The sequence below is a fragment of the Taudactylus pleione genome, unplaced genomic scaffold (genome assembly GCF_031769625.1).
Source record: "Taudactylus pleione unplaced genomic scaffold, aTauple2 ptg000317l, whole genome shotgun sequence".
Lineage (NCBI taxonomy): Eukaryota > Metazoa > Chordata > Amphibia > Anura > Myobatrachidae > Taudactylus > Taudactylus pleione.
In genome coordinates, this window is record NW_028284718.1 from 5,858,733 (window position 1) to 5,881,842 (window position 23,110).

Consider the following 23,110-nt stretch of genomic DNA (forward strand, 5'->3'; position numbering starts at 1 on the left):
TCATTTTGAAACACAAAAAGTTCAAAATGAAATTGCAAGGTTTTCTTTTGCCTTTCTTCTGTGTCTGGAAGCATGATTTGTACATTGCATATGACAAGTCTTTAGCTTCATCCATGAGAGAAGTCCAAACTCTGTAGGCACTCACAAATCTTGTCCCTGCACTTTTCCTATATGCATACTTAGAAAACTATCTACTGGACCATAAGGAAATATTTTATTTATTCTACAAATTCATTTTTACATAAATGTATATAGTGTTTTTAAAAACAAAAAGCTATTTTCTTTAAATCAATTGAAAAATCAATAGAAAAATGTTCAGGTAGGTGGCTTGTTGGTCTAGGGTTATGATTCTTGCTTAGGGTGTGAGAGGTCCAGTGTTCAAACCATGGACGAGCCCAAATTTTCTGATTCTTTGACATAGTTCCATTATCTTATTGAAGTCAATTTCCTGAGTAAAATCTTCAACGGAATATTAATTTTTTTAAACTCACAAAATAGATTGGATTTACTTATTTGCACAATTGAATTTTGTTTTTTGTCAAACTGCTAAAATTATTTGTAAGTACTTATCTGCACATAGCATGTGACATGTCTTGGGTTTTATCCATCAGAAAAACACTGCTGGGCATCATAAAACTTTGCACAGCATTTTCCAAGCAAGTATACTTAGAAAAATATTGACTATTAGGAAATATTTTATTTATGCTAATATTTCCTCCTTGTATACATTAGTGACTGCTTTAAAAGAATACCATTTTCACATAAAAACAGTTAAGAAATCAAATAAACCATACTTATTTCAGTTGGCTCGTTGGTCTAGGGTTATGATTCTCGCTTTGGGTGCGAGAGGTCCCGGGTTCAAGTCTCGGACGAGCCGTCTATTTCTTTTGTACGGTGCATCTCATGGTTTATATATAGCTGATTTTCTCAATTGGCTAAGTCAATAGCATCAACTGAGTTTTGTTTTTGCCATACTCCCAATAGAATTTGTACATACTTATGAATCTTGCCTTCATCATTTTTCAATTGCCTTTCTTCTATTTATGCATGATTTACACATAGCTTTTGACAAGTCTTGGGTTTTATCGATCAGACAAGTCCAAACTCTGTAGCCATTTTTAAATCTTGTCACTGCACTTTCCAAATAAGCACACAAAGAAAACTATCAATAGAATCTTACGGAAACATTTTAGTTGTTCTAAAAATAAGAGCATACTTATTCAAATTTCAACTGTATTGTGGTATATTAGGAAAACTGCAGGTTCCCTACTGTCTAGATAGCTTTGAATGTTTTAAAAGAATAGTCTCATTTTGAAACACAAAAAGTTCAAAATGAAATTGCAAGGTTTTCTTTTGCCTTTCTTCTGTGTATGGAAGCATGATTTGTACATTGCATATGACAAGTCTTTAGCTTCATCCATGAGAGAAGTCCAAACTCTGTAGGCACTCACAAATCTTGTCCCTGCACTTTTCCTATATGCATACTTAGAAAACTATCTACTGGACCATAAGGAAATATTTTATTTATTCTACAAATTCATTTTTACATAAATGTATATAGTGTTTTTAAAAACAAAAAGCTATTTTCTTTAAATCAATTGAAAAATCAATAGAAAAATGTTCAGGTAGGTGGCTTGTTGGTCTAGGGTTATGATTCTTGCTTAGGGTGTGAGAGGTCCCGTGTTCAAACCATGGACGAGCCCAAATTTTCTGATTCTTTGACATAGTTCCATTATCTTATTGAAGTCAATTTCCAGAGTAAAATCTTCAACGGAATATTAATTTTTAAAAACTCACAAAATAGATTGGATTTACTTATTTGCACAATTGAATTTTGTTTTTTGTCAAACTGCTAAAATTATTTGTAATTACTTAGCTGCACATAGCATGTGACATGTCTTGGGTTTTATCCATCGGAAAAACTCTGCTGGGCATCATAAAACTTTGCACAGCAATTTCCAAGCAAGTATACTTAGAAAAATATTGACTATTAGGAAATATTTTATTTATTCTAATATTTCCTCCTTGTATACATTAGTGACTGCTTTAAAATAATACAATTTTCACATAAAAACAGTTAAGAAATCAAATAAAACATGCTTACTTGATTCTATGACTCTCACTTTGGGTGTGAGAGGTCCCGGGTTCAAATCCTGGACGAGCCCAACTTTTCAGATTCTTTGACATGGTTCCATTATCTTATTGAAGTCAATTTCCTGAGTGAATTTCAACTGAATGTTGTTTTTTCAAAACTCTCAAAATAGATTGGATTTACTTCTTTGCACAATTGAATTTTGTTTTTTGTCAAACTGCTAAAATTATTTGTAAGTACTTATCTGCACATAGCATGTGACATGTCTTGGGTTTTATCCATCAGAAAAACTCTGCTGGGCATCATAAAACTTTGCACAGCATTTTCCAAGCAAGTATACTTAGAAAAATATTGACTATTAGCAAATATTTTATTTATGCTAATATTTCCTCCTTGTATACATTAGTGACTGCTTTAAAAGAATACCATTTTCACATAAAAACAGTTAAGAAATCAAATAAACCATACTTATTTCAGTTGGCTCGTTGGTCTAGGGGTATGATTCTTGCTTTGGGTGCGAGAGGTCCCTGGTTCAAGTCTCGGACGAGCCCTCTATTTCTTTTGTACGGTGCATCTCATGGTTTATATATAGCTGATTTTCTCAATTGGCTAAGTCAATAGCATCAACTGAGTTTTGTTTTTGCCATACTCCCAATAGAATTTGTACATACTTATGAATCGTGCCTTCATCATTTTTCAATTGCCTTTCTTCTATTTATGCATGATTTACACATAGCTTTTGACAAGTCTTGGGTTTTATCGATCAGACAAGTCCAAACTCTGTAGCCATTTTTAAATCTTGTCACTGCACTTTCCAAATAAGCACACAAAGAAAACTATCAATAGAATCTTACGGAAACATTTTAGTTGTTCTAAAAATAAGAGCATACTTATTCAAATTTCAACTGTATTGTGGTATATTAGGAAAACTGCAGGTCCCCTACTGTCTAGATAGCTTTGAATGTTTTAAAAGAATAGTCTCATTTTGAAACACAAAAAGTTCAAAATGAAATTGCAAGGTTTTCTTTTGCCTTTCTTCTGTGTCTGGAAGCATGATTTGTACATTGCATATGACAAGTCTTTAGCTTCATCCATGAGAGAAGTCCAAACTCTGTAGGCACTCACAAATCTTGTCCCTGCACTTTTCCTATATGCATACTTAGAAAACTATCTACTGGACCATAAGGAAATATTTTATTTATTCTACAAATTCATTTTTACATAAATGTATATGGTGTTTTTAAAAACAAAAATCAATTTTCTTTAAATCAATTGAAAAATCAATAGAAAAATGTTCAGGTAGGTGGCTTGTTGGTCTAGGGTTATGATTCTTGCTTAGGGTGTGAGAGGTCCCAGGTTCAAATCATGGATGAGCCCAAATTTTCTGATTCTTTGACATAGTTCCATTATCTTATTGAAGTCAATTTCCTGAGTAAAATCTTCAACGGAATATTAATTTTTTTAAACTCACAAAATAGATTGGATTTACTTATTTGCACAATTGAATTTTGTTTTTTGTCAAACTGCTAAAATTATTTGTAAGTACTTATCTGCACATAGCATGTGACATGTCTTGGGTTTTATCCATCAGAAAAACTCTGCTGGGCATCATAAAACTTTGCACTGCAATTTCCAAGCAAGTATACTTAGAAAAATATTGACTATTAGGAAATATTTTATTTATGATAATATTTCCTCCTTGTATACATTAGTGACTGCTTTAAAATAATACAATTTTCACATAAAAACAGTTAAGAAATCAAATAAAACATGCTTACTTGATTCTATGACTCTCACTTTGGGTGTGAGAGGTCCGGGTTCAAATCCTGGACGAGCCCAACTTTTCAGATTCTTTGACATGGTTCCATTATCTTATTGAAGTCAATTTCCTGAGTGAATTTCAACTGAATGTTGTTTTTTCAAAACTCTCAAAATAGATTGGATTTACTTATTTGCACAATTGAATTTTGTTTTTTGTCAAACTGCTAAAATTATTTGTAAGTACTTATCTGCACATAGCATGTGACATGTCTTGGGTTTTATCCATCAGAAAAACTCTGCTGGGCATCATAAAACTTTGCACAGCATTTTCCAAGCAAGTATACTTAGAAAAATATTGACTATTAGGAAATATTTTATTTATGCTAATATTTCCTCCTTGTATACATTAGTGACTGCTTTAAAAGAATACCATTTTCACATAAAAACAGTTAAGAAATCAAATAAACCATACTTATTTCAGTTGGCTCGTTGGTCTAGGGGTATGATTCTCGCTTTGGGTGCGAGAGGTCCCGGGTTCAAGTCTCGGACGAGCCGTCTATTTCTTTTGTACGGTGCATCTCATGGTTTATATATAGCTGATTTTCTCAATTGGCTAAGTCAATAGCATCAACTGAGTTTTGTTTTTGCCATACTCCCAATAGAATTTGTACATACTTATGAATCTTGCCTTCATCATTTTTCAATTGCCTTTCTTCTATTTATGCATGATTTACACATAGCTTTTGACAAGTCTTGGGTTTTATCGATCAGACAAGTAGAAACTCTGTAGCCATTTTTAAATCTTGTCACTGCACTTTCCAAATAAGCACACAAAGAAAACTATCAATAGAATCTTACGGAAACATTTTAGTTGTTCTAAAAATAAGAGCATACTTATTCAAATTTCAACTGTATTGTGGTATATTAGGAAAACTGCAGGTTCCCTACTGTCTAGATAGCTTTGAATGTTTTAAAAGAATAGTCTCATTTTGAAACACAAAAAGTTCAAAATGAAATTGCAAGGTTTTCTTTTGCCTTTCTTCTGTGTCTGGAAGCATGATTTGTACATTGCATATGACAAGTCTTTAGCTTCATCCATGAGAGAAGTCCAAACTCTGTAGGCACTCACAAATCTTGTCCCTGCACTTTTCCTATATGCATACTTAGAAAACTATCTACTGGACCATAAGGAAATATTTTATTTATTCTACAAATTCATTTTTACATAAATGTATATAGTGTTTTTAAAAACAAAAAGCTATTTTCTTTAAATCAATTGAAAAATCAATAGAAAAATGTTCAGGTAGGTGGCTTGTTGGTCTAGGGTTATGATTCTTGCTTAGGGTGTGAGAGGTCCAGTGTTCAAACCATGGACGAGCCCAAATTTTCTGATTCTTTGACATAGTTCCATTATCTTATTGAAGTCAATTTCCTGAGTAAAATCTTCAACGGAATATTAATTTTTTTAAACTCACAAAATAGATTGGATTTACTTATTTGCACAATTGAATTTTGTTTTTTGTCAAACTGCTAAAATTATTTGTAAGTACTTATCTGCACATAGCATGTGACATGTCTTGGGTTTTATCCATCAGAAAAACACTGCTGGGCATCTTAAAACTTTGCACAGCATTTTCCAAGCAAGTATACTTAGAAAAATATTGACTATTAGGAAATATTTTATTTATGCTAATATTTCCTCCTTGTATACATTAGTGACTGCTTTAAAAGAATACCATTTTCACATAAAAACAGTTAAGAAATCAAATAAACCATACTTATTTCAGTTGGCTCGTTGGTCTAGGGTTATGATTCTCGCTTTGGGTGCGAGAGGTCCCGGGTTCAAGTCTCGGACGAGCCGTCTATTTCTTTTGTACGGTGCATCTCATGGTTTATATATAGCTGATTTTCTCAATTGGCTAAGTCAATAGCATCAACTGAGTTTTGTTTTTGCCATACTCCCAATAGAATTTGTACATACTTATGAATCTTGCCTTCATCATTTTTCAATTGCCTTTCTTCTATTTATGCATGATTTACACATAGCTTTTGACAAGTCTTGGGTTTTATCGATCAGACAAGTACAAACTCTGTAGCCATTTTTAAATCTTGTCACTGCACTTTCCAAATAAGCACACAAAGAAAACTATCAATAGAATCTTACGGAAACATTTTAGTTGTTCTAAAAATAAGAGCATACTTATTCAAATTTCAACTGTATTGTGGTATATTAGGAAAACTGCAGGTTCCCTACTGTCTAGATAGCTTTGAATGTTTTAAAAGAATAGTCTCATTTTGAAACACAAAAAGTTCAAAATGAAATTGCAAGGTTTTCTTTTGCCTTTCTTCTGTGTCTGGAAGCATGATTTGTACATTGCATATGACAAGTCTTTAGCTTCATCCATGAGAGAAGTCCAAACTCTGTAGGCACTCACAAATCTTGTCCCTGCACTTTTCCTATATGCATACTTAGAAAACTATCTACTGGACCATAAGGAAATATTTTATTTATTCTACAAATTCATTTTTACATAAATGTATATAGTGTTTTAAAAACAAAAAGCTATTTTCTTTAAATCAATTGAAAAATCAATAGAAAAATGTTCAGGTAGGTGGCTTGTTGGTCTAGGGTTATGATTCTTGCTTAGGGTGTGAGAGGTCCCGTGTTCAAACCATGGACGAGCCCAAATTTTCTGATTCTTTGACATAGTTCCATTATCTTATTGAAGTCAATTTCCTGAGTAAAATCTTCAACGGAATATTAATTTTTTTAAACTCACAAAATAGATTGGATTTACTTATTTGCACAATTGAATTTTGTTTTTTGTCAAACTGCTAAAATTATTTGTAAGTACTTATCTGCACATAGCATGTGACATGTCTTGGGTTTTATCCATCAGAAAAACTCTGCTGGGCATCATAAAACTTTGCACTGCAATTTCCAAGCAAGTATACTTAGAAAAATATTGACTATTAGGAAATATTTTATTTATGATAATATTTCCTCCTTGTATACATTAGTGACTGCTTTAAAATAATACAATTTTCACATAAAAACAGTTAAGAAATCAAATAAAACATGCTTACTTGATTCTATGACTCTCACTTTGGGTGTGAGAGGTCCGGGTTCAAATCCTGGACGAGCCCAACTTTTCAGATTCTTTGACATGGTTCCATTATCTTATTGAAGTCAATTTCCTGAGTGAATTTCAACTGAATGTTGTTTTTTCAAAACTCTCAAAATAGATTGGATTTACTTATTTGCACAATTGAATTTTGTTTTTTGTCAAACTGCTAAAATTATTTGTAAGTACTTATCTGCACATAGCATGTGACATGTCTTGGGTTTTATCCATCAGAAAAACTCTGCTGGGCATCATAAAACTTTGCACAGCATTTTCCAAGCAAGTATACTTAGAAAAATATTGACTATTAGGAAATATTTTATTTATGCTAATATTTCCTCCTTGTATACATTAGTGACTGCTTTAAAAGAATACCATTTTCACATAAAAACAGTTAAGAAATCAAATAAACCATACTTATTTCAGTTGGCTCGTTGGTCTAGGGGTATGGTTCTCGATTTGGGTGCTAGAGGTCCCGGGTTCAAGTCTCGGACGAGCCGTCTATTTCTTTTGTACGGTGCATCTCATGGTTTATATATAGCTGATTTTCTCAATTGGCTAAGTCAATAGCATCAACTGAGTTTTGTTTTTGCCATACTCCCAATAGAATTTGTACATACTTATGAATCTTGCCTTCATCATTTTTCAATTGCCTTTCTTCTATTTATGCATGATTTACACATAGCTTTTGACAAGTCTTGGGTTTTATCGATCAGACAAGTAGAAACTCTGTAGCCATTTTTAAATCTTGTCACTGCACTTTCCAAATAAGCACACAAAGAAAACTATCAATAGAATCTTACGGAAACATTTTAGTTGTTCTAAAAATAAGAGCATACTTATTCAAATTTCAACTGTATTGTGGTATATTAGGAAAACTGCAGGTTCCCTACTGTCTAGATAGCTTTGAATGTTTTAAAAGAATAGTCTCATTTTGAAACACAAAAAGTTCAAAATGAAATTGCAAGGTTTTCTTTTGCCTTTCTTCTGTGTCTGGAAGCATGATTTGTACATTGCATATGACAAGTCTTTAGCTTCATCCATGAGAGAAGTCCAAACTCTGTAGGCACTCACAAATCTTGTCCCTGCACTTTTCCTATATGCATACTTAGAAAACTATCTACTGGACCATAAGGAAATATTTTATTTATTCTACAAATTCATTTTTACATAAATGTATATAGTGTTTTTAAAAACAAAAAGCTATTTTCTTTAAATCAATTGAAAAATCAATAGAAAAATGTTCAGGTAGGTGGCTTGTTGGTCTAGGGTTATGATTCTTGCTTAGGGTGTGAGAGGTCCAGTGTTCAAACCATGGACGAGCCCAAATTTTCTGATTCTTTGACATAGTTCCATTATCTTATTGAAGTCAATTTCCTGAGTAAAATCTTCAACGGAATATTAATTTTTTTAAACTCACAAAATAGATTGGATTTACTTATTTGCACAATTGAATTTTGTTTTTTGTCAAACTGCTAAAATTATTTGTAAGTACTTATCTGCACATAGCATGTGACATGTCTTGGGTTTTATCCATCAGAAAAACACTGCTGGGCATCATAAAACTTTGCACAGCATTTTCCAAGCAAGTATACTTAGAAAAATATTGACTATTAGGAAATATTTTATTTATGCTAATATTTCCTCCTTGTATACATTAGTGACTGCTTTAAAAGAATACCATTTTCACATAAAAACAGTTAAGAAATCAAATAAACCATACTTATTTCAGTTGGCTCGTTGGTCTAGGGTTATGATTCTCGCTTTGGGTGCGAGAGGTCCCGGGTTCAAGTCTCGGACGAGCCGTCTATTTCTTTTGTACGGTGCATCTCATGGTTTATATATAGCTGATTTTCTCAATTGGCTAAGTCAATAGCATCAACTGAGTTTTGTTTTTGCCATACTCCCAATAGAATTTGTACATACTTATGAATCTTGCCTTCATCATTTTTCAATTGCCTTTCTTCTATTTATGCATGATTTACACATAGCTTTTGACAAGTCTTGGGTTTTATCGATCAGACAAGTACAAACTCTGTAGCCATTTTTAAATCTTGTCACTGCACTTTCCAAATAAGCACACAAAGAAAACTATCAATAGAATCTTACGGAAACATTTTAGTTGTTCTAAAAATAAGAGCATACTTATTCAAATTTCAACTGTATTGTGGTATATTAGGAAAACTGCAGGTTCCCTACTGTCTAGATAGCTTTGAATGTTTTAAAAGAATAGTCTCATTTTGAAACACAAAAAGTTCAAAATGAAATTGCAAGGTTTTCTTTTGCCTTTCTTCTGTGTCTGGAAGCATGATTTGTACATTGCATATGACAAGTCTTTAGCTTCATCCATGAGAGAAGTCCAAACTCTGTAGGCACTCACAAATCTTGTCCCTGCACTTTTCCTATATGCATACTTAGAAAACTATCTACTGGACCATAAGGAAATATTTTATTTATTCTACAAATTCATTTTTACATAAATGTATATAGTGTTTTTAAAAACAAAAAGCTATTTTCTTTAAATCAATTGAAAAATCAATAGAAAAATGTTCAGGTAGGTGGCTTGTTGGTCTAGGGTTATGATTCTTGCTTAGGGTGTGAGAGGTCCCGTGTTCAAACCATGGACGAGCCCAAATTTTCTGATTCTTTGACATAGTTCCATTATCTTATTGAAGTCAATTTCCTGAGTAAAATCTTCAACGGAATATTAATTTTTTTAAACTCACAAAATAGATTGGATTTACTTATTTGCACAATTGAATTTTGTTTTTTGTCAAACTGCTAAAATTATTTGTAAGTACTTATCTGCACATAGCATGTGACATGTCTTGGGTTTTATCCATCAGAAAAACTCTGCTGGGCATCATAAAACTTTGCACTGCAATTTCCAAGCAAGTATACTTAGAAAAATATTGACTATTAGGAAATATTTTATTTATGATAATATTTCCTCCTTGTATACATTAGTGACTGCTTTAAAATAATACAATTTTCACATAAAAACAGTTAAGAAATCAAATAAAACATGCTTACTTGATTCTATGACTCTCACTTTGGGTGTGAGAGGTCCGGGTTCAAATCCTGGACGAGCCCAACTTTTCAGATTCTTTGACATGGTTCCATTATCTTATTGAAGTCAATTTCCTGAGTGAATTTCAACTGAATGTTGTTTTTTCAAAACTCTCAAAATAGATTGGATTTACTTATTTGCACAATTGAATTTTGTTTTTTGTCAAACTGCTAAAATTATTTGTAAGTACTTATCTGCACATAGCATGTGACATGTCTTGGGTTTTATCCATCAGAAAAACACTGCTGGGCATCATAAAACTTTGCACAGCATTTTCCAAGCAAGTATACTTAGAAAAATATTGACTATTAGGAAATATTTTATTTATGATAATATTTCCTCCTTGTATACATTAGTGACTGCTTTAAAATAATACAATTTTCACATAAAAACAGTTAAGAAATCAAATAAAACATGCTTACTTGATGATTCTATGACTCTCACTTTGGGTGTGAGAGGTCCCGGGTTCAATTCCTGGATGAGCCCAACTTTTCAGATTCTTTGACATGGTTCCATTATCTTATTAAAGTCAATTTCCTGAGAGAATTTCAACTGAATGTTGTTTTTTCAAAACTCTCAAAATAGATTGGATTTACTTATCTGCACAATTGAATTTTGTTTTTTGTCAAACTGCTAAAATTATTTGTAATTACTTACCTGCACATAGCATGTGACATGTCTTGGGTTTTATCCATCAGAAAAACTATGCTGGGCATCATAAAACTTTGCACAGCAATTTCCAAGCAAGTATACTTAGAAAAATATTGACTATTAGGAAATATTTTATTTATGATAATATTTCCTCCTTGTATACATTAGTGACTGCTTTAAAATAATACAGTTTTCACATAAAAACAGTTAAGAAATCAAATAAAACATGCTTACTTGATGATTCTATGACTCTCACTTTGGGTGTGAGAGGTCCCGGGTTCAATTCCTGGATGAGCCCAACTTTTCAGATTCTTTGACATGGTTCCATTATCTTATTGAAGTCAATTTCCTGAGAGAATTTCAACTGAATGTTGTTTTTTCAAAACTCTCAAAATAGATTGGATTTACTTATTTGCACAATTGAATTTTGTTTTTTGTCAAACTGCTAAAATTATTTGTAATTACTTACCTGCACATAGCATGTGACATGTCTTGGGTTTTATCCATCAGAAAAACTCTGCTGGGCATCATATAACTTTGCACAGCAATTTCCAAGCAAGTATACTTAGAAAAATATTGACTATTAGGAAATATTTTATTTATGCTAATATTTCCTCCTTGTATACATTAGTGACTGCTTTAAAAGAATACCATTTTCACATAAAAACAGTTAAGAAATCAAATAAACCACACTTATTTCAGTTGGCTCGTTGGTCTAGGGGTATGATTCTCACTTTGGGTGCGAGAGGTCCCGGGTTCAAATCCCGGACGAGCCCTCTATTTCTTTTTTACTGTGCATCTCATGGTTTATATATAGCTGATTTTCTCAATTGGCTAAGTCAATAGCATCAACTGAGTATTGTTTTTGCCATACTCCCAATAGAATTTGTACATACTTATGAATTTTTCCTTCATCATTTTTCAATTGCCTTTCTTCTATTTATGCATGATTTACACATAGCTTTTGACAAGTCTTGGGTTTTATCGATCAGACAAGTCCAAACTCTGTAGCCATTTTTAAATCTTGTCACTGCACTTTAAAAATAAGCACACAAAGAAGACTATGAATAGAATCTTACGGAAACATTTTAGTTGTTCTAAAAATAAGAGCACACTTATTCAAATTTCAACTGTATTGTGGTATATTAGGAAAACTGCAGGTTCCCTACTGTCTAGATAGCTTTGAATGTTTTAAAAGAATAGTCTCATTTTGAAACACAAAAAGTTCAAAATGAAATTGCATGGTTTTCTTTTGCCTTTCTTCTGTGTCTGGAAGCATGATTTGTACATTGCATATGACAAGTCTTTAGCTTCATCCATGAGAGAAGTCCAAACTCTGAATGCACTCACAAATCTTGTCCCTGCACTTTTCCTATATGCATACTTAGAAAACTATCTACTGGACCATAAGGAAATATTTTATTTATTCTACAAATTCATTTTTACATAAATGTATATGGTGTTTTTAAAAACAAAAAGCTATTTTCTTTAAATCAATTGAAAAATCAATAGAAAAATGTTCAGGTAGGTGGTTTGTTGGTCTAGGGTTATGATTCTCGCTTAGGGTGTGAGAGGTCCCAGGTTCAAATCATGGACGAGCCCAAATTTCCAGATTCTTTGACATAGTTCCATTATCTTATTGAAGTCAATTTCCTGAGTAAAATCTTCAACTCAATATTATTTTTTAAAAACTCACAAAATTGATTGGATTTACTTATTTGCACAATTGAATTTTGTTTTTTGTCAAACTGCTAAAATTATTTGTAATTACTTACCTGCACATAGCATGTGACATATCTTGGGTTTTATCCATCAGAAAAACTCTGCTGGGCATCATAAAACTTTGCACAGCAATTTCAAAGCAAGTATACTTAGAAAAATATTGACTATTAGGAAATATTTTATTTATGATAATATTTCCTCCTTGTATACATTAGTGACTGCTTTAAAATAATACAATTTTCACATAAAAACAGTTAAGAAATCAAATAAAACATGCTTACTTGATGATTCTATGACTCTCACTTTGGGTGTGAGAGGTCCCGGGTTCAAATCCTGGACGAGCCTAACTTTTCAGATTCTTTGACATAGTTCCATTATCTTATTGAAGTCAATTTCCTGAGTGAATTTCAACTGAATGTTGTTTTTTCAAAACTCTCAAAATAGATTGGATTTACTTATTTGCACAATTGAATTTTGTTTTTTGTCAAACTGCTAAAATTATTTGTAAGTACTTATCTGCACATAGCATGTGACATGTCTTGGGTTTTATCCATCAGAAAAACTCTGCTGGGCATCATAAAACTTTGCACAGCATTTTCCAAGCAAGTATACTTAGAAACATATTGACCATTAGGAAATATTTTATTTATGCTAATATTTCCTCCTTGTATACATTAGTGACTGCTTTAAAAGAATACCATTTTCACATAAAAACAGTTAAGAAGTCAAATAAACCACACTTATTTCAGTTGGCTCGTTGGTCTAGGGGTATGATTCTCGCTTTGGGTGCGAGAGGTCCCGGGTTCAAATCCCGGACGAGCCCTCTATTTCCTTTGTACGGTGCATCTCATGGTTTATATATAGCTGATTTTCTCAATTGGCTAAGTCAATAGCATCAACTGAGTATTGTTTTTGCCATACTCCCAATAGAATTTGTACATACTTATGAATTTTTCCTTCATCATTTTTCAATTGCCTTTCTTCTATTTATGCATGATTTACACATAGCTTTTGACAAGTCTTGGGTTTTATCGATCAGACAAGTCCAAACTCTGTAGCCATTTTTAAATCTTGTCACTGCACTTTCCAAATAAGCACACAAAGAAAACTATCATTAGAATCTTACAGAAACATTTTAGTTGTTCTAAAAATAAGAGCATACTTATTCAAATTTCAACTGTATTGTGGTATATTAGGAAAACTGCAGGTTCCCTACTGTCTAGATAGCTTTGAATGTTTTAAAAGAATAGTCTCATTTTGAAACACAAAAAGTTCAAAAATGAAATTGCATGGTTTTCTTTTGCCTTTCTTCTGTGTCTGGAAGCATGATTTGTACATTGCATATGACAAGTCTTTAGCTTCATCCATGAGAGAAGTCCAAACTCTGTAGGCACTCACAAATCTTGTCCCTGCACTTTTCCTATATGCATACTTAGAAAACTATCTACTGGACCATAAGGAAATATTTTATTTATTCTACAAATTCATTTTTACATAAATGTATATGGTGTTTTTAAAAACAAAAATCTATTTTCTTTAAATCAATTGAAAAATCAATAGAAAAATGTTCAGGTAGGTGGTTTGTTGGTCTAGGGTTATGATTCTCGCTTAGGGTGTGAGAGGTCCCAGGTTCAAATCATGGACGAACCCAAATTTCCAGATTCTTTGACATAGTTCCATTATCTTATTGAAGTCAATTTCCTGAGTAAAATCTTCAACTCAATATTATTTTTTAAAAACTCACAAAATAGATTGGATTTACTTATTTGCACAATTGAATTTTGTTTTTTGTCAAACTGCTAAAATTATTTGTAATTACTTACCTGCACATAGCATGTGACATGTCTTGGGTTTTATCCATCAGAAAAACTCTGCTGGGCATCATAAAACTTTGCACAGCAATTTCCAAGCAAGTATACTTAGAAAAATATTGACTATTAGGAAATATTTTATTTATGATAATATTTCCTCCTTGTATACATTAGTGACAGCTTTAAAATAATACAATTTTCACATAAAAACAGTTAAGAAATCAAATAAAACATGCTTACGTGATGATTCTATGACTCTCACTTTTGGTGTGAGAGGTCCCAAATTCAAATCCTGGATGAGCCCAACTTTTCAGATTCTTTGACATGGTTCCATTATCTTATTGAAGTCAATTTCCTGAGTGAATTTCAACTGAATGTTGTTTTTTCAAAACTCTCAAAATAGATTGGATTTACTTATTTGCACAATTGAATTTTGTTTTTTGTCAAACTGCTAAAATTATTAGTAAGTACGTATCTGCACATAGCATGTGACATGTCTTGGGTTTTATCCATCAGAAAAACTCTGCTGGGCATCATAAAACTTTGCACAGCAATTTCCAAGCAAGTATACTTAGAAAAATATTGACTATTAGGAAATATTTTATTTATGCTAATATTTCCTCCTTGTATACATTAGTGACTGCTTTAAAAGAATATCATTTTCACATAAAAACAGTTAAATCAAATAAACCACACTTATTTCAGTTGGCTCGTTGGTCTAGGGGTATGATTCTCACTTTGGGTGCGAGAGGTCCCGGGTTCAAATCCCTGACGAGCCCTCTATTTCTTTTTTATGGTGCATCTCATGGTTTATATATAGCTGATTTTCTCAATTGGCTAAGTCAATAGCATCAACTGAGTATTGTTTTTGCCATACTCCCAATAGAATTTGTACATACTTATGAATTTTTCCTTCATCATTTTTCAATTGCCTTTCTTCTATTTATGCATGATTTACACATAGCTTTTGACAAGTCTTGGGTTTTATCGATCAGACAAGTCCAAACTCTGTAGCCATTTTTAAATCTTGTCACTGCACTTTCCAAATAAGCACACAAAGAAAACTATCAATAGAATCTTACGGAAACATTTTAGTTGTTCTAAAAATAAGAGCATACTTATTCAAATTTCAACTGTATTGTGGTATATTAGGAAAACTGCAGGTTCCCTACTGTCTAGATAGCTTTGAATGTTTTAAAAGAATAGTCTCATTTTGAAACACAAAAAGTTCAAAATGAAATTGCAAGGTTTTCTTTTGCCTTTCTTCTGTGTCTGGAAGCATGATTTGTACATTGCATATGACAAGTCTTTAGCTTCATCCATGAGAGAAGTCCAAACTCTGTAGGCACTCACAAATCTTGTCCCTGCACTTTTCCTATATGCATACTTAGAAAACTATCTACTGGACCATAAGGAAATATTTTATTTATTCTACAAATTCATTTTTACATAAATGTATATGGTGTTTTTAAAAACAAAAAGCTATTTTCTTTAAATCAATTGAAAAATCAATAGAAAAATGTTCAGGTAGGTGGCTTGTTGGTCTAGGGTTATGGTTATTGCTTAGGGTGTGAGAGGTCCCAGGTTCAAATCATGGATGAGCCCAAATTTTCTGATTCTTTGACATAGTTCCATTATCTTATTGAAGTCAATTTCCTGAGTAAAATCTTCAACGGAATAATAATTTTTAAAATCTCACAAAATAGATTGGATTTACTTATTTGCACAATTGAATTTTGTTTTTTGTCAAACTGCTAAAATTATTTGTAATTACTTACCTGCACATAGCATGTGACATGTCTTGGGTTTTATCCATCAGAAAAACTCTGCTGGGCATCATAAAACTTTGCACAGCAATTTCCAAGCAAGTATACTTAGAAAAATATTGACTATTAGGAAATATTTTATTTATGATAATATTTCCTCCTTGTATACATTAGTGACTTCTTTAAAATAATACAATTTTCACATAAAAACAGTTAAGAAATCAAATAAAACATGCTTACTTGATTCTATGACTCTCACTTTGGGTGTGAGAGGTCCCGGGTTCAAATCCTGGACGAGCCCAACTTTTCAGATTCTTTGACATGGTTCCATTATCTTATTGAAGTCAATTTCCTGAGTGAATTTCAACTGAATGTTGTTTTTTCAAAACTCTCAAAATAGATTGGATTTACTTATTTGCACAATTGAATTTTGTTTTTTGTCAAACTGCTAAAATTATTTGTAAGTACTTATCTGCACATAGCATGTGACATGTCTTGGGTTTTATCCATCAAAAAAACTCTGCTGGGCATCATAAAACTTTGCACAGCAATTTCCAAGCAAGTATACTTAGAAAAATATTGACTATTAGGAAATATTTTATTTATGATAATATTTCCTCCTTGTATACATTAGTGACTGCTTTAAAATAATACAATTTTCACATAAAAACAGTTAAGAAATCAAATAAACCATACTTATTTCAGTTGGCTCGTTGGTCTAGGGGTATGATTCTCGCTTTGGGTGCGAGAGGTCCCGGGTTCAAGTCTCGGACGAGCCCTCTATTTCTTTTGTACGGTGCATCTCATGGTTTATATATAGCTGATTTTCTCAATTGGCTAAGTCAATAGCATCAACTGAGTTTTGTTTTTGCCATACTCCCAATAGAATTTGTACATACTTATGAATCTTGCCTTCATCATTTTTCAATTGCCTTTCTTCTATTTATGCATGATTTACACATAGCTTTTGACAAGTCTTGGGTTTTATCGATCAGACAAGTCCAAACTCTGTAGCCATTTTTAAATCTTGTCACTGCACTTTCCAAATAAGCACACAAAGAAAACTATCAATAGAATCTTACGGAAACATTTTAGTTGTTCTAAAAATAAGAGCATACTTATTCAAATTTCAACTGTATTGTGGTATATTAGGAAAACTGCAGGTTCCCTACTTTCTAGATAGCTTTGAATGTTTTAAAAGAATAGTCTCATTTTGAAACACAAAAAGTTCAAAATGAAATTGCAAGGTTTTCTTTTGCCTTTCTTCTGTGTCTGGAAGCATGATTTGTACATTGCATATGACAAGTCTTTAGCTTCATCCATGAGAGAAGTCCAAACTCTGTAGGCACTCACAAATCTTGTCCCTGCACTTTTCCTATATGCATACTTAGAAAACTATCTACTGGACCATAAGGAAATATTTTATTTATTCTACAAATTCATTTTTACATAAATGTATATGGTGTTTTTAAAAACAAAAAGATATTTTCTTTAAATCAATTGAAAAATCAATAGAAAAATGTTCAGGTAGGTGGCTTGTTGGTCTAGGGTTATGATTCTTGCTTACGGTGTGAGAGGTCACAGGTTCAAATCATGGATGAGCCCAAATTTTCTGATTCTTTTACATAGTTCCATTATCTTATTGAAGTCAATTTCCTGAGTAAAATCTTCAACAGAATATTAATTTTTAAAAACTCACAAAATAGATTGGATTTACTTATTTGCACAATTGAATTTTGTTTTTTGTCAAACTGCTAAAATTATTTGTAATTACTTACCTGCACATAGCATGTGACATGTCTTGGGTTTTATCCATCAGAAAAACTCTGCTGGGAATCATGTAACTTTGCACAGCAATTTCCAAGCAAGTATACTTAGAAAAATATTGACTATTAGGAAATATTTTATTTATGATAATATTTCCTCCTTGTATACATTAGTGACTGCTTTAAAATAATACAATTTTCACATAAAAACAGTTAAGAAAGCAAATAAAACATGCTTACTTGATTCTATGACTCTCACTTTGGGTGTGAGAGGTCCAGGGTTCAAATCCTGGACGAGCCCAACTTTTCAGATTCTTTTACATGGTTCCATTATCTTATTGAAGTCAATTTCCTGAGTGAATTTCAACTGAATGTTGTTTTTTCAAAACTCTCAAAATAGATTGGATTTACTTATTTGCACAATTGAATTTTGTTTTTTGTCAAACTGCTAAAATTATTTGTAAGTACTTATCTGCACACAACATGTGACATGTCTTGGGTTTTATCCATCAGAAAAACTCTGCTGGGCATCATAAAACTTTGCACAGCAATTTTCAAGCAAGTATACTTAGAAAATTATTGACTATTAGGAAATATTTTATTTATGCTAATATTTCCTCCTTGTACACATTAGTGACTGCTTTAAAATAATATAATTTTCACATTAAAACGGTTAAGATATCAAATAAAACATGCTTACTTGATGATTCTATGATTTTCGTTTTGGGCGCGACAGGTCCCTGGTTCAATTCCCTGACGAGCCCTCTCTTTCTTTTTACGGTGCATCTCATGGTTTATATATATCTGATTTTCTCAATTGGCTAAGTCAATAGCATCAACTGAGTTTTGTTTTTGCCATACTCCCAATAGAATTTGTACATACTTATGAATCTTGCCTTCATCATTTTCCTATTGCCTTTCTTCTATTTATGGATGATTTACACATATCTTTTTACAAGTCTTGGGTTTTATCGATCTGACAAGTCCAAACTCTGTCGCCATTTTTATATCTTGTCACTGCTCTTTCCAAATAAGCACACATGGAAAACTATCAATAGAATCTTACGGAAACATTTTAGTTGTACTACAAATAAGAGCATACTTATTAAAATTTCAACTGTATTGTGATATATCAGGAAAACTGCAGGTTCCCTTCTGTCTAGATAACTTTGAATCTTTTAAAAGAATAGTCTCACTTTGAAACACAAAAAGTTCAAAAATGAAATTGCAAGTTTTTCTTTTGCCTTTCTTCTGTGTCTGGAAGCATGATTTGTACATTGCATATGACAAGTCTTTAGCTTCGTCCATGAGAGAAGTCCAAACTCTGTAGGCACTCACAAATCTTGTCCCTGCACTTTTCCTATATGCATACCTTAGAAAACTATCTACTGGACCATAAGGAAATATTTTATTTATTCTACAAATTAATTTTTACATAAATGTATATGGTGTTTTTAAAACAAAAAGCTATTTTCTAAAAATCAATTGAAAAATCCAAAGAAAAATCTTCAGGTAGGTGGCTCATTGGTCAAGGGGTATGATTCTTGCTTCGGGTGCGAGAGGTCCCGGGTTCAAATCCCGGATGAGTCCAAATTTTCAGATTCTTTGAAATGGTTCTATTATCTTATTGTAGTCAATTTCCTGAGTGATTTTCAACTGAATGTTGTTTTTTCAAAACTCTCAAAATAGATTGTATTTACTAATTTGCACAATTGAATTTTGTTTTTTGTCAAACTGCTAAAATTATTTGTAAGTACTTATCTGCACACAGCATGTGACATGTCTTGGGTTTTATCCATCAGAAAAACTCTGCTGGGCATCATAAAACTTTGCACAGCAATTTTCAAGCAAGTATACTTAGAAAATTATTGACTATTAGGAAATATTTTATTTATGCTAATATTTCCTCCTTGTACACATTAGTGACTGCTTTAAAATAATATAATTTTCACATTAAAACGGTTAAGATATCAAATAAAACATGCTTACTTGATGATTCTATGATTTTCGTTTTGGGCGTGACAGGTCCCTGGTTCAATTCCCTGACGAGCCCTCTCTTTCTTTTTACGGTGCATCTCATGGTTTATTTATATCTGATTTTCTCAATTGGCTAAGTCAATAGCATCAACTGAGTTTTGTTTTTGCCATACTCCCAATAGAATTTGTACATACTTATGAATCTTGCCTTCATCATTTTCCTATTGCCTTTCTTCTATTTATGGATGATTTACACATATCTTTTTACAAGTCTTGGGTTTTATCGATCTGACAAGTCCAAACTCTGTCACCATTTTTATATCTTGTCACTGCTCTTTCCAAATAAGCACACATGGAAAACTATCAATAGAATCTTACGGAAACATTTTAGTTGTACTACAAATAAGAGCATACTTATTAAAATTTCAACCGTATTGTGGTATATCAGGAAAACTGCAGGTTCCCTTCTGTCTAGATAGCTTTGAATGTTTTAAAAGAATAGTCTCACTTTGAAACACAAAAAGTTCAAAAATGAAATTGCAAGGTATTCTTTTGCCTTTCTTCTGTGTCTGGAAGCATGATTTGTACATTGCATATGACAAGTCTTTAGCTTCGTCCATGAGAGAAGTCCAAACTCTGTAGGCACTCACAAATCTTGTCCCTGCACTTTTCCTATATGCATACCTTAGAAAACTATCTACTGGACCATAAGGAAATATTGTATTTATTCTACAAATTCATTTTTACATAAATGTATATGGTGTTTTAAAAACAAAACGCTATTTTCTAAAAATCAATTGAAAAATCCAAAGAAAAATCTTCAGGTAGGTGGCTCGTTGGTCTAGGGGTATGATTCTCGCTTAGGGTGCGAGAGGCCCTGGGTTCAAATCCCGGACGAGCCCAAATTTTCAGATTCTTTGAAATGGTTCCATTATCTTATTGTAGTCAATTTCAAGAGAGAATTTCAACTGAATGTTGTTTTTTCAAAACTCTCAAAATAGATTGTATTTACTAATTTGCACAATTGAATTTTGTTTTTTGTCAAACTGCTAAAATTATTTGTAAGTACTTATCTGCACTCAGCATGTGACATGTCTTGGGTTTTATCCATCAGAAAAACTCTGCTGGGCATCATAAAACTTTGCACAGCAATTTTCAAGCAAGTATACTTAGAAAATTATTGACTATTAGGAAATATTTTATTTATGCTAATATTTCCTCCTTGTACACATTAGTGACTGCTTTAAAATAATATAATTTTCACATTAAAACGGTTAAGATATCAAATAAAACATGCTTACTTGATGATTCTATGATTTTCGTTTTAGGCGTGACAGGTCCCTGGTTCAATTCCCTGACGAGCCCTCTCTTTCTTTTTACGGTGCATCTCATGGTTTATTTATATCTGATTTTTTCAATTGGCTAAGTCAATAGCATCAACTGAGTTTTGTTTTTGCCATACTCCCAATAGAATTTGTACATACTTATGAATCTTGCCTTCATCATTTTCCTATTGCCTTTCTTCTATTTATGGATGATTTACACGTATCTTTTTACAAGTCTTGGGTTTTATCGATCTGACAAGTCCAAACTCTGTCGCCATTTTTATATCTTGTCACTGCTCTTTCCAAATAAGCACACATGGAAAACTATCAATAGAATCTTACGGAAACATTTTAGTTGTACTACAAATAAGAGCATACTTATTAAAATTTCAACCGTATTGTGGTATATCAGGAAAACTGCAGGTTCCCTTCTGTCTAGATAGCTTTGAATGTTTTAAAAGAATAGTCTCACTTTGAAACACAAAAAGTTCAAAAATGAAATTGCAAGGTATTCTTTTGCCTTTCTTCTGTGTCTGGAAGCATGATTTGTACATTGCATATGACAAGACTTTAGCTTCGTCCATGAGAGAAGTCCAAACTCTGTAGGCACTCACAAATCTTGTCCCTGCACTTTTCCTATATGCATACCTTAGAAAACTATCTACTGGACCATAAGGAAATATTGTATTTATTCTACAAATTCATTTTTACATAAATGTATATGGTGTTTTAAAAACAAAACGCTATTTTCTAAAAATCAATTGAAAAATCCAAAGAAAAATCTTCAGGTAGGTGGCTCGTTGGTCTAGGGGTATGATTCTCGCTTAGGGTGCGAGAGGCCCCGGGTTCAAATCCCGGACGAGCCCAAATTTTCAGATTCTTTGAAATGGTTCCATTATCTTATTGTAGTCAATTTCAAGAGAGAATTTCAACTGAATGTTGTTTTTTCAAAACTCTCAAAATAGATTGTATTTACTAATTTGCACAATTGAATTTTGTTTTTTGTCAAACTGCTAAAATTATTTGTAAGTACTTATCTGCACTCAGCATGTGACATGTCTTGGGTTTTATCCATCAGAAAAACTCTGCTGGGCATCATAAAACTTTGCACAGCAATTTTCAAGCAAGTATACTTAGAAAATTATTGACTATTAGGAAATATTTTATTTATGCTAATATTTCCTCCTTGTACACATTAGTGACTGCTTTAAAATAATATAATTTTCACATTAAAACGGTTAAGATATCAAATAAAACATGCTTACTTGATGATTCTATGATTTTCGTTTTGGGCGTGACAGGTCCCTGGTTCAATTCCCTGACGAGCCCTCTCTTTCTTTTTACGGTGCATCTCATGGTTTATTTATATCTGATTTTCTCAATTGGCTAAGTCAATAGCATCAACTGAGTTTTGTTTTTGCCATACTCCCAATAGAATTTGTACATACTTATGAATCTTGCCTTCATCATTTTCCTATTGCCTTTCTTCTATTTATGGATGATTTACACGTATCTTTTTACAAGTCTTGGGTTTTATCGATCTGACAAGTCCAAACTCTGTCGCCATTTTTATATCTTGTCACTGCTCTTTCCAAATAAGCACACATGGAAAACTATCAATAGAATCTTACGGAAACATTTTAGTTGTACTACAAATAAGAGCATACTTATTAAAATTTCAACCGTATTGTGGTATATCAGGAAAACTGCAGGTTCCCTTCTGTCTAGATAGCTTTGAATGTTTTAAAAGAATAGTCTCACTTTGAAACACAAAAAGTTCAAAAATGAAATTGCAAGGTATTCTTTTGCCTTTCTTCTGTGTCTGGAAGCATGATTTGTACATTGCATATGACAAGTCTTTAGCTTCGTCCATGAGAGAAGTCCAAACTCTGTAGGCACTCACAAATCTTGTCCCTGCACTTTTCCTATATGCATACCTTAGAAAACTATCTACTGGACCATAAGGAAATATTGTATTTATTCTACAAATTCATTTTTACATAAATGTATATGGTGTTTTAAAAACAAAACGCTATTTTCTAAA

The 23,110-nt window shown here is 32.3% G+C and overlaps 10 non-coding genes across 10 annotated transcripts; all 10 read left to right on the forward strand.

Moving 5' to 3' along the window:
- The first annotated feature begins 805 nt into the window (after nt 1–805).
- TRNAP-UGG (transfer RNA proline (anticodon UGG)) lies at nt 806–877 on the forward strand. Its single transcript has one exon. It is a non-coding gene; the product is annotated as a tRNA-Pro (tRNA).
- A 3,459-nt stretch (nt 878–4,336) lies between these two features.
- On the forward strand, nt 4,337–4,408 carry TRNAP-UGG (transfer RNA proline (anticodon UGG)). Its single transcript has one exon. It is a non-coding gene; the product is annotated as a tRNA-Pro (tRNA).
- Nucleotides 4,409–5,642: 1,234 nt separating this feature from the next.
- Nucleotides 5,643–5,714, forward strand: TRNAP-UGG (transfer RNA proline (anticodon UGG)). The gene has a single exon. It is a non-coding gene; the product is annotated as a tRNA-Pro (tRNA).
- A 2,998-nt stretch (nt 5,715–8,712) lies between these two features.
- TRNAP-UGG (transfer RNA proline (anticodon UGG)) lies at nt 8,713–8,784 on the forward strand. The gene has a single exon. It is a non-coding gene; the product is annotated as a tRNA-Pro (tRNA).
- Nucleotides 8,785–11,403: 2,619 nt separating this feature from the next.
- On the forward strand, nt 11,404–11,475 carry TRNAP-UGG (transfer RNA proline (anticodon UGG)). Its single transcript has one exon. It is a non-coding gene; the product is annotated as a tRNA-Pro (tRNA).
- Nucleotides 11,476–13,172: 1,697 nt separating this feature from the next.
- Nucleotides 13,173–13,244, forward strand: TRNAP-UGG (transfer RNA proline (anticodon UGG)). The gene has a single exon. It is a non-coding gene; the product is annotated as a tRNA-Pro (tRNA).
- A 3,461-nt stretch (nt 13,245–16,705) lies between these two features.
- On the forward strand, nt 16,706–16,777 carry TRNAP-UGG (transfer RNA proline (anticodon UGG)). Its single transcript has one exon. It is a non-coding gene; the product is annotated as a tRNA-Pro (tRNA).
- A 2,505-nt stretch (nt 16,778–19,282) lies between these two features.
- TRNAP-CGG (transfer RNA proline (anticodon CGG)) lies at nt 19,283–19,354 on the forward strand. The gene has a single exon. It is a non-coding gene; the product is annotated as a tRNA-Pro (tRNA).
- A 1,217-nt stretch (nt 19,355–20,571) lies between these two features.
- On the forward strand, nt 20,572–20,643 carry TRNAP-AGG (transfer RNA proline (anticodon AGG)). The gene has a single exon. It is a non-coding gene; the product is annotated as a tRNA-Pro (tRNA).
- Nucleotides 20,644–21,860: 1,217 nt separating this feature from the next.
- TRNAP-AGG (transfer RNA proline (anticodon AGG)) lies at nt 21,861–21,932 on the forward strand. Its single transcript has one exon. It is a non-coding gene; the product is annotated as a tRNA-Pro (tRNA).
- Nucleotides 21,933–23,110: the final 1,178 nt, after the last annotated feature.